This window comes from Ambystoma mexicanum, chromosome 5q (assembly GCF_040938575.1).
Source record: "Ambystoma mexicanum isolate Mex_15411 chromosome 5q, UKY_AmexF1_1, whole genome shotgun sequence".
Lineage (NCBI taxonomy): Eukaryota > Metazoa > Chordata > Amphibia > Caudata > Ambystomatidae > Ambystoma > Ambystoma mexicanum.
Genome location: NC_090933.1, coordinates 344,759,613 through 344,771,878, shown reverse-complemented (window position 1 = coordinate 344,771,878; position 12,266 = coordinate 344,759,613).

Here is a 12,266-nt window from a genome sequence, read left to right as displayed (position 1 = left end):
CTCGATCGCTTTCTCTGTATTATGTTCGTGCTCTGTTTCCGTCCTGTGATAAATGTTTACTCCCAGATACCTAAATGTCTCAGGTTGCCAGGGTATTTGCAGGATAGGCAGCCTCTCCAACGGGACACTCTTATACCTTCCCAAGGGGAACAAACTAGACTTCCCGGGGTTCACTGATATGCCCGAGAGGGTGGCGTAACGATCCATCACCTCCAATACATATTGTAGGTTTTCCTCCAGGTAGCGCAAATAGAGGAGCATGTCATCTGCATACAGCAATATCAGGTGCATGCCACTTATCGTACGAATCCCCACCTCCCCGTATTGTTGTCGCAGGCATATTGCCAGCGGCTCTAGTGCCAGTATTTATAACATGGGTGACCAGGGGCATCCCTGTCTGGTCCCTCTGCTGAGTTGCCATTTGTCTGAAATTGTGGATCCCGTTTTAACTCTCGCTACCGGGGTGCTATATAGCATCTGAACCCACCTGATGTATTCAGGGCCCATTCCGTATCCTTTCAGGGTCGCTTTGAACCATGGCCACCGCACCGAGTCAAAGGCCTTGACCGCGTCTAGCGACACGATAGCCAACTCACCCGTGTCCTCCCCGGTGTAATCAATGATATGGTGCAGCCTCCTGTGGTTGTCTGTGATATTCCTACCAGGGACAAAGCCCGTCTGATCTGGGCGTATCAACTTACCAATCACCCTCTTTAGCTATTGGCTAATACTGCCGTGAGTATTTTACTGTCCTGATTGAGCATGGAAAAGGGTCTATAGGACCCGCACTCCATGGCTGGCTTGCCTGGTTTCAGAAGTGGGATGATCACTGCCTCGCGGAGGGACGGTGGCAGTTCCCCCCGCTCGTAGGCTTCATTAAACATGTCAAGCAACGGCTGGAGTAGCTCCTGCTTGTATGTCTTGTAAAACTCGCTAGGCAACCCATCTGACCCAGGCGCCTTACATGTGGGCAGATGTTGGATGACCACTTCCAGTTCGTCCGAGGTAACAGGGGCATCCAGATACGCACGTTCTAGGTCATGCAGGGTGGGCAGCCCTATATCCTCTATTGTTCCTAATATGTCTTGGTTCGTATCCTCCCCTGTGTCCTCATATAGTTGTCTATAATACTTGAGGAACTCCTCATTTACCCCCTTCTGGGTGTTACGGTTTCGGCCTTCCGCATCCCTGATCTCTCTAATCACTGAGCGGGGGGGTCTTGCTCTTATACAGCCAGGCCAGCAATCTACCCGGCTTATCCCCCCCTGCATGTAGTCTCTCCGTGTATTTCTTGTAATTTCATTTGCATAATCTATCCCAGAGTCCACTGCAGGTTCACTGTCAGTCTTTTATCTTGGCACTGTTCTCCCGGGTTGTCTCCTCATTTTGCATGAGACCCTCCAGCTCTCTTCCTGAAGTTCCCGTTCAATGCCCCCTTGGAGCCCTTTAGATTTCGATATTGCGACCCCCCCCGCACCACCACCTTAAACGCCTCCCATACTGTACCCACAGAGCGTATACTGCCTGTGTTAGTTTCAAAATATTCCTCGATGGCCTCCCTCAGGTCCTCTCGAAACCCTGCATCTTGTAATGCCTCAGTTCTGAGTCTCCATGTCGGGATGCGCGCCCTGGGGGTTGATATCGCCACTCTACGACCAAAGGCGAGTGATCGGATAATACCCGAGCCTTATATTCCGCTCCCATCATTTCTCCCAATATCTCGGAAGTTGCAAACACATAGTCCAGCCTCGTGTGCAAGTCATGCAGTGCTGCGTAGTGCGAGTATTGTCTATCCAATGGATGCAGCTTCCTCCAAACATCCACTAGGCCTAGGTCTTCCAACATTGTCCCCAGCGCTTTAGCCGCTGGTGCTGGCTTCCCTGATTTGTCATCTGACCTGTCTATTCTAGGATTCAGGGTACAATTAAAGTCCCCTTCCCACACTATCGCGCCACCCACCAGGGGGCTAATCTTACTGTATAGGGACCTAAAGAAAGCCGCCGTATCATGGTTAGGGGCGTACAAATTGATGATGTTCACCTCTCTGTTCTCCAGGAGTCCAGTTACCACCACCATTCTGCCCTCTGGGTCCATTGTCGAACTGAGCACCTGGAACGGCACGTGCCGTGCCAGCCATGTGACCACCCCTCTTGCATATGTCTAATATGTGGCCCCCATGACACTACCCCTCCATTTTGCCTGACCACCTCCAGCTTCTCCTTCGTGAGGTGGGTCTCTTGTAGCAAGGCTATATCAATGCGCATCCTTTTTAGATACAGCATCACTTTGTTGCATTTTAAGTAACTGTTTAGGCCCCGCACATTCCAGGTCACCACTCTAAGATTACCCAATGCCATCTAATCGGTGTGCTCCCAATCCACTCCTCCCTCCGAGGCTTCCCATGATGGCCCGTTTACCGACTCTTACCCTTCCCAGCCTCAACAATTCCACCCCCTGTACCCCAATTCCACCCCACTACACACAACCCAACCCCTCCCCCCACCCTACCCTACCCTACCCTACCCCAACAAATGCCCAGCTCTATCCCTGGATCTCAGACCCACCCGCGTCTGGTCCTATCTAACGTCCGAGGACTAGGACCCCGCAGGGCGTCACCGTTCTAACAGTGACCTAACTAGGTGTACTACTAATGGGTTCAAGGGATGCCTCCAAGGTGCTCCCACTTATCTATTTAGGGTTGTTGCGCCCAGCGGATCCCGCCAGCTTATCTTGCCGCGCACTCCCCACAAGCTCAATTTAACTCTATATTCAAGTCCCAATGTCCTAGCCATGTCCCCGAGGAGGACACAACTGGGTGCTACTTATCTTCTGCAGCCCCCATCTGGATATCCGGTTCCTGAGGGAAGCTATGCATATCCAGCCATTCCATCGCATCCTTCGGCATCTCAAAGAACAGGGATTTGTTCTTGTAGAACACTTTCAACTTGGCTTGGTAAAGCAACATATAACGATGGCCTGCTTCTTTTAATCTTCTTTTCACCGACCCAAAGTTCATCCTGCTACGCTGTACGTGCAGCGTATAGTCCGGATATGCCGTGATTTTTGCTGACCCCCTTTCGATCGTTCCTCCCTTCCGAAAAAATGTGAGTATCTTCTCCCGGTCTCGATAGTTCCAAATTTTTGCGATCAGCGGTCGCGGGGGGGCTCCTGGGGGCGGTCTTCTTGTCAAGGCCCTGTGCGCCCTTTCAACCGCAAACCCCTGGGTCAGATCCCCGCCAGTTATCTCCTGCAGGAGCATGGTTTCCACATATTCTGTTGGGTTGGGCCCCTCCATTAATTCGTATGTTGTTTCGTCTGGCCCGCACTTCCCCCTCCTCCGCTCTGTCCTCCAGGTTGCCCACCCGCTGCACGAGGGCATGTAGCTCTGATCCATGTGCGGCGCATGCCGCAGTATTCGGGGCCATCTCCTTCTCCAAGTTCCTGGTGCGCTCCAGTCTCAGCAGGTTCACTTCCTCTTGGACCACACCAATCTTGAGGTCCAGGCCCACCTTCAGTTCGTTCATTGCCTGGCCCAGTTTAGTCTCCCAGGCCACTTTCAAGTCTGCAATTGCTGCTAGCACCTCCTGGATCGTGCCCGGTGCCTCCGCCTCTGTCGTGGGGGTCTCCTTGCTTTTGCCTCCCTCCGCACCTGGGGGCGTCTTGGTGTAGGCCTCTATCGTGGGCTATTTGGTCCTGGGTCTGACAACTTTATTAGACATCCTGCCGTGTTGTCCGGGCGTAAGCCAGCTGCACCTCCCCGTGCACAAAGGTCTGCGTGGCACCAGGCCACTCTTGGCAGTATAGGGCCGTAGCAGCTATGCCCATGTGTGTCTTGGTCTCTCGCCTCACCCTTAGAGTGGGCTGTGTCCACCCACGTACTTGCGCACCGCACTCTCGGTGTTGTGACCCCGGTCTCTGCCTTACTCCATGGGCACCTTCCAAGTTCAGTCTGGCTTCACTGCGTCCCAGCATCAGCCACGAGTTTGCTCGGTGGGTCTCGTCAGTTACCATCCATGCGCATTCGGGGCTCTGGGCGCACGCCTCTTCAGGCGTCTTGCTGTCTCGATCTTGTCTCACGGCTCGCAAAGCATAAGCGCGGCTCGTGCAGTCCGCCTTCTTTCCTCCGCTTCTCCACACCACGGCCCCTTTGAGTCTATTGCTTAAAACAGGATCCTGAAATCCATTACTGGTACCGTCTGATCCTTCCATCAGCTATCGCTGCAGCGCGCCCATGACCCTCGATGATCCCTTTGTTCCCACTGCCATTTTGTTTCTATTTCTCGAGTCGGGGCCCGCAGTTATACAAATGGGTATAACTTTGTGTCCGTGCATCCCATGTGCACCAAAAGTTCAGCGAGTACGGCCCCCACCTTCATAGTCACGGATGTTAATTCACAGCGCTGGCAGGCATCCGTGCGCGCACTTTTTCCCCAGGATCGACGGAGCTCCTCCGGAGCACGTCCCTCTACATGGCTGTCCTAGCTACGCCCCCCCTGCTGCCTAATCCTTGTTCCTGCCTGACCCTGGTATTAACTCAACTCGGATTTGCCTTACGGACTGCCTTGCAACTCACCCTGTCTCACGCCGCCAGATCAACGCTGACTTCTGCTTCGTCCTCGGACTGCTTTTTCCTTTCGTTTTGTTCTTCATCCTGTCTGCACGTTGCCAAACCTGTTTCCGTCTTCGGATTCAACGCTGCTACTGAATCATAATAACTGGCACAAAGAGATTCTTTGCTGAACCTTTTTATCTCCACTGGATATTGTGGACTTGCTACGCGTTTGCGTGTGTGTTTACAGTGCACAGACTAGAGACGCTTGCTGTTCTGCACCAACCCATTCACATAGGCATCCTCTTGCTGTCGGGATAGCTACCACTGCCCATTTCCCCACCGGCGTACCTGCTGACCTGGATTGCATACCGGAGTGACTTTCTCCTCAGTTCTTCACAGCTGCTCAAACCTGATAAGACATATTCCCTGAACACCTACTATCCGCCTATCAGTCTTCCACATTTTCTTCTTTCCTTACCTGAAGTTCTGTATTTCCAGACATCCTTCGGCACGTTGGGGAACTCAGAGAACCCAACTACCTCATCCAATACGCATATCTGGCTCAAGCTGGCACAATAGTACCTACCATAAACGTCAGCCCCATTCTTCCTTTCTGCAACTTAGCTAAGGGGAAGAGGTGTGGAAGGGAGTTGTGTTATTTACCGTACTGCCTTTCTGTGTTACAGCCGGGGGTGTTCGTGTGGTGCTTTCCAGTATCTTCCAATGAATTGGTTCCTCTGATTGTGTATTCATAACAACAGTGGGACACATTGATATGAAGAACTCGTCCTCTACTTGCGAACTACGTCCATCTGACTCCTGGCATTCGGAGGCTTACTGAGGACAAGGGTACCACTAGGCGGTGAGTCGCAACAGAATCCAAAGCCCCAAAATGGATACTTCGGACACTTTGGCCAACATTATTCACCTGGTATCTGAATTTAGGGCTGACATGACGGCGGCCCATTAAGCCACGCAACGTTGCATTGACTCTTTGCAGGAATTTGCGCATAGACTCAGAGCGGAGGCTCCTAGAAGAGCCACTTTCTGTGCAGAACGGCCTCATTTTCTGATTCCAACACCAAGGCCGCTTTTGTGTTGTCATATCTGGGGGGCATGGCCACCACCTGCGTGAATCTGCTATTAGAAAACAACACTCATATGCTATATGATTGTGACACGTTGATCACCGCCATGAGCCATGTCTTTGACACAAGTTACAAGCTACCGACCTCGAATTACTGAATCTCCAACAAGGAGATACATCCCAACTGACCTCTTTAGCCAGATTCAATCAGCTAGTGGCTGAAACAGGCTGGTCAGAAGATAACAAGGTGGCTATTTTCTACAAAGCCCCGTCTGACCCACTGAAAGACACCCTGGCAACTGTCCCTATTATCCCTTCTGCCTTTCCTGAGCTTTTGGATCTCGTACTTCAGATAGATGCCTGAAAAACCAAGAGGAAAGGCGAACAAAGACCAAATCCGCAATTCCCCTCACAGGCAGAAGCATCATTGACTAGTGATATAGAACCCATGCAGATTGGTGCGGTGCGTGGTCCCCTTACTCCAGCTGAGCGGGAGAACAGGAAAAAAAAACATATGTCTCTATTGTGGATCTCCTGACCATTTTCTGAGGTCCTGCCTTAAGAGACCAAATAAGAAGTTGGGAAACTCCAGAGCTCGACAGTACTGAGGGTCCGATTGTCGAGTTCTGTACCTGTGGACTCCTGCTCTTCTGGTGTGGTAACCCCTTTCACAATCCCTGTTCAGCTTTCGTTTCTTTCAGGCAAGCCCTGGATGACCTCAGCGGTCATTGATTCCGGGGTTACTGATAATTGCATAGACTCGCAGTATGCCTGTGAAATGGGGATCCCTGTGATCCCCAAGTCCCTGTCGGAGATAGTGAATGCAGTGGACGGGATGGCCTTGCTTTCTGGACTAGTAACGGAAAGCACCTCTGAGCTAGACATGACCGTTGACTGCAGACATCATGAATCTATATCTTTTAACATCATAACTGCACCTCAATTCAAGATCATATTGGGCCTTCCATGGCTATCTCAGCACAATCCTGCCATAAATTGGCAAGGTCAGGCGGTCAGTTTTCTTTCGGATCTCTGTGATTCCCAATGTTTCAGTTCTAGTAGCGCTCCCCTTACCGGATCTTGTCGTTCCCTTCTTGGTACAGCCTCTGCCTCGCCCCTCAAGGCCATTCCCATTGAATACGAGAGCTTCAAGGATGTATTTGACAAAGGAATGGCATAACAGATGCCCCCACACAGGCCATAAGACTGCCCCATTGACCTTATCTCTGGAGCCAAAGTACTGAATGGTCTTGTTTATACACTTACTCAGGAAGAAAACCTCATCCTGAAGGAGAACATAGACAAGGCCTTACAGATGGGTTTCATCCATCCATCCCGTTCTCCCGCAGCTTCCCCTCTATTTTTCATCCCGAAGAAGGAGGGGGACTTACGGCCTTGCATCGATTATCAGGGCCTCAACGCTGTCACAGTAAGCAACCAGTATCCTTTGCCTTTGATTTCTGTTTTACTGGAAAAGTTGGGGTCTTCCGTCCTGTTCCCTAAGCTACACCTTCGTGGGGCATGTAATCTTGTGAAATACGCAAAGGTGATGAATGGAAGACCGCCTCCAAGACCAGGTACGGTCTATACGAATATTGCGTCATGCCCTTTGGGCTGTGTAACGCCACTGCTACATTCCAAAACGTCATGAATGATGTGTTCTGGGGGTTCCATGTAATAATGTCCCCGCAAAAATATCGCCATGCAAAAAAATCGCCGAAAAATGGCAGTTTTTTGGGGTGACATTATTACATGGAACATGCGGGGGACACCCCCGCAACCCTCAAACCTTTTTTTTTCTTCATGGGGAGCGGGGGACACCCCCGCAACCCCTGCTGCCCCTGTCCCCATATATATGGTCACCCAAATAATATCGGCACCACTTTTTCCCGGCGATATTATTTACGGCGACCATATATATGGGGATAATACTACCCGATACCGTTCTGGGATATGCTAGACCGATTCATCATTATTTATCTCAACGATATATTTATTTATTCTGCCTCATATGAACAACATGTCTCCCACGTCTCATCAGTGCTGCAAAGTCCCAGGGAGAATAAGTTATACGCCACGGTGGAGAAGTGCATCTTTCACGCAACAGAAGTGGAATTCTTAGGATATGACCTGACTAGCTCAGGAGTCAGGATAAACCAGTCTGAGGTTAAGGCTGTACTTGATTGGCCCACTCCAACCACTGTGAAGGCATTGCAATCATTCGTTGGCTTCGCCAACTTTTACAGGAGGTTACTTCGGGCGTTCTCCTCTCTGGTTGCCACCTTGACGATTCTCACTAGCAATAAGGTTCCCTATTCCTAGATTGACGTTACCCAAAACGCCTTTGATGTGCTTAAAGCTGCTTTCACCCCGGCATCGGTCTTGCAGCACCCCAATCCTGCACTGCCTTTCATAGTTGAGGCAGATGCTTCAGGTTTGGCGTGGGTGTGATCCTGTCTCAGGAATGCCCCAATACTGGCGTTTTACATCCCGTTGCTTTTCACTCCAGGAAACATACCCCTTATGAAAAAAACAATGCCATCACAGAAAGGGACCTGTTAGCAGTGTGTGACGTCTTTCTGGAGTGGCAGCATCACTTGATGGGGACAAACCCAAAGGTATTTACCGACCACCGGAATCCTCTGGCACTCAAGTCTATCAAATGCCTAACAGCCCGACATGCCAGGTGGCATGAGTTTTTCTCCATGTTTTACTTTACCATATCCGATCATCCTGGGCGGTTGCACGCAAAGGCCAACGCTTTATCTTGCATGCAGGGGACCCCGGTTCCAGGCACATCACATAACACTCTTCTGCTCCCTAATCAGGTGGTGTGTGGGTTTACCCCGCATGCCTCTCTCCGGTCCTCTCTCCAGAAATGGGTTTCAGTGAAAACCCCGGAGCTCTCTGAGTACAACATGGATATGATACATTCCCTGCTGTGCATTCAAGGCAGGATCTACATGCCTGAGGCCCCTACCCGGCAAACGGCTCTGCACTGGTGCCATGGCTCCAAACTCACGGCCTACCCGGGCTGCGGCACGTTTTTCACTTCTTTGGACTGCCCTCCATCATAATTACTGACAGGGGTTCGCAATTCACATCACGCTTCTGGAGGGCCAGGACATACGCTTTTGGTATCAACGAAAGATATTCCAGTGCCCACCACCCACAGACTGACGGCCAGATAGAGAGACTTAATGCTGCCTTAGAGCAATATCTCTGATGTCTTATTCTCCAGTACCAGAGAAACTGGTTGTGTCTGTTAGAATCCGCTGAATTTGCATACAATAATTTGTTGCATACATCTACAGGTTCATCGCCCTTCTTCGCCCTTTATGGACAGCTTCCTCGTGCTTTCCCCTTGGATCCCGTTCTTCCCTCGAACAGTCCTGCAACCCAGGCCTGTATTAGGGAATTGACTGGGTTGCATCAGTCTATTGTACATCATCTAGCTGACGCCCAAAAGTGTGCCAAAGCTTCCGCAAATCCACATCGCGCTCCTGCCCCGGACTACCAAGTCGGGATGTGGGTATGGCTCTCCACGAAGGACCTCCAGCTCCCGGGCCGTAGAGCTCTTCTGCCACGGTTCATTGGACCCTGTGAGATCAGTGAGGTCATTAACCCTCTGGTGATGCATCAGGGTTTGACTTCTCATTGGAGAATATACCCTGTTTTCCACACATCACTGCTTAAACCCTGCTTAAACCCTGCCTTCCTGGTACCTGTCTCCCTTCTACTCCTTCCCCTGTGTCTGTCTTGGGTTCTGCTGTGTATGAGGTGCAGGACATCCTCGACCTCAAGATCTGTAGAGGGGTCCCGCACTATCTGGTTGAATGGAAGGGTTATGGACCTGAGGACAGGACTTGGGAGCCGCTGGCTAATATCAACACCCCCCTGCTCTTGCTATGCATCCACGCTTCCCGGGGAGTGGCGGGCCCTTTTGGGAAGGATGCTGTTAGGATACCCAACTCCTGCAGCCCCGCAGGTCCAGGGGCTTGCATAATACCCTGTGGAGACTTTGTGTAAAGGGATGAATCAGCTATGTAAAGCCTCTGCACATCGTTCCTCTATCAAGTGTATCCCACGTAACCACAAAACACTCTATCTCCGGTCATGGAAGTTGCCCTGGCGACAATGGAAGCCTCTGCATACACGTAACCATGTAGCAGTGCGTATGGCACCCAATAGGAAGACCAGTCTGTGCGCTCTCGTGACATGGAATGTTACATGACTCAGGAAACAAGTAGCGTCTTCGCTGCCTATACAGCATTGATCAGAGTATTTTGGACTTGCTACTTGTTTGAGCGGGTGTTTACAGTGCACGGACTAGATATGCTTGCTGTGCTGCACCAACCCGTTCGCATAGGCGTCCTTGTGCCGTCAAGATAGCTGCCACTGCCCATTTCCCCACGGTGTACCTGCTTTACCTGGATTGCGTACCGGAGTGACTCTCTAGGTCATCCCCATTCTTCCTTTCTGCAACTTAGTTAAAGGGAAGAGGTGTGGAAGGGAGGCTTGTGTTATTTACCGTACAGCCTTTCTGTGTTACAGCCGGTGGTGTTCGTGTAGCGCTTTCCTGTATCTTCCAATTAATTGGTTCCTCTGATTGTGTATTTATAACAACAGTGGGACACATTGACAGGAAGAACTCGTCCTCTACTTGCGAAGTACGTCCATCCGACTCCTGGCATTCGGAGGCTTATTGAGGACAAGGGTACCACTAGGCGGTGAGTCACAACACTGCCATCAGAATGCAGCTATCCCCCATGATAAAAAAAATAGGTCTAGCTGCACACATAATGTCTACTTGCATACTCTCCAGACTACCTCTCTATACCCATCCACATGCCTGCTCGATATGGGTGACTAGCAGGGACTTGGCCACCCCTACCTACTTTTGTAAATGCACACACACATTCTAAAACACATTCTCCGTCTGCTTTTTAACACGGTCAACAAATACATTCTTCTAGGCTGACTCAAAAGCTTTGAAATGTCTGGCATACAACTTAATTTGCTGAAATTGCAGAGAACATCATAAACCGGGACCTCAAATGTCTATTGTCAGATGGTGGAAAATGGAAGAGCGGAATTTGTTTTTTGTAGATGGTTTACACAAACTCAGGGCTAATAAACTAGGGGAAGCCGGAGACTGTAAATCTTACCAAAATGTTATGATTTCACTTTTAATGTAAGACCAGTGTACTTTCTTTAAATTGGCGACGTAATAAGTGATGCACTTATTATTAGAAGTAGAAAGTTGTGTCAGCTACACAAGGAGGTCCTCCACTGACCAATTGGGTACAGGCTGGCGATTTTAATGTATTGGATTCTAAACCGTATTTAGAGCTTTACAGTTTTAAGGATCAGGGTTGAAAGCCTGAGATGGAAATGTTCGCGTGACATAAGTGCAAACATTATTTGTCTGAAATAACCTTTGGTCTTTTCTCCCTTGAACATTTCCAACTTGGCCGCTCCCCCCACCCACACCCCTACTTATCTTGCTGCTGACTCGCTGTGTCCCTGCAACGCCTGTTCCCTTTCACTTCTGTGATCGGGAACCGGCCCCGCCAAGGTCCTTTCCTTTTTCTTTCCTTCTTTTTTTTTTCAGGTCCGACTGCGAGGGACACCCCTTGATCCCCCACTCACAGTATAGTGAGCAAAGGTGCAGGGGACACCCCCGCAGCCCATGCCACCGAATGGGGGACTTGGTCGAACTTTTTCAGCCTTTCAGTGTTTTCAAACGCCTGAAATTCAGCCAAATCTCCCATTCGGTCATTTAAACTCTGTCTTTTTGGGCGATTCCCATTTTGGAGGCTGCAAAATTGTGCACATAGCACTTAAATTGTTTAATCAGCAGTGAGATTTCAGATGAGCTTGGTTGTCATTTTTATGAATAACATATAGTGTACATATATAATTTGGAACTGATTTTATTTTAGTAAATGGCAGTATGTCTTTTTATGTATTTAATCTGTTTTACTTGTGGATGTATTGAGAATGAAATGCCTTATGTATATTCTTGATGGATGCTAGAATCTTAAAATAAACATTGATCTGATCTGATCCTGTTTCAGGTGTTCCAATACCTTAAAGGCCTGACAACTTATTTCCTTCCAAAGCACTTTGTGGGAACTTTATCTGGTTCTGACTGACTGGCCATCTCTCTGCAACCTCTGCTCAGCGCAGTAGGGACTTCCTGCTGCTCCCAAAGGATGCCAACTTCTACAAGCCTGCTTCCAGGGAGTAATACTTGGAATACAGCTGGTGTTCGATGAGGAAGGGGGGCCCACCCCTTTTGTGTTGGGGCCTTTGCAGACTGATCAAGTATATGGCAGAATGTCTTTTTATGTATTTAATGGTGTTTTACTTGTAGATATATTGAGAATGACATGTCTTGTATATAACCTTGATGGATGTTATAATCCTAAAATAAACATTGAACTGATCAGATACTGTTTCTGTTGTTAACATACCTTAAAGGCCTGACAAATGTTTCCCTCCAAAGCCCTTTGTGGGAACTTGATCTGGTTCTGACTGATGCCTGCTCCGTTTGGGCCTTTATATTCTTGAACCTTAGTGTTACTTAAGCAATAGAACCCATAATGCCCCGGGGCCCATAGG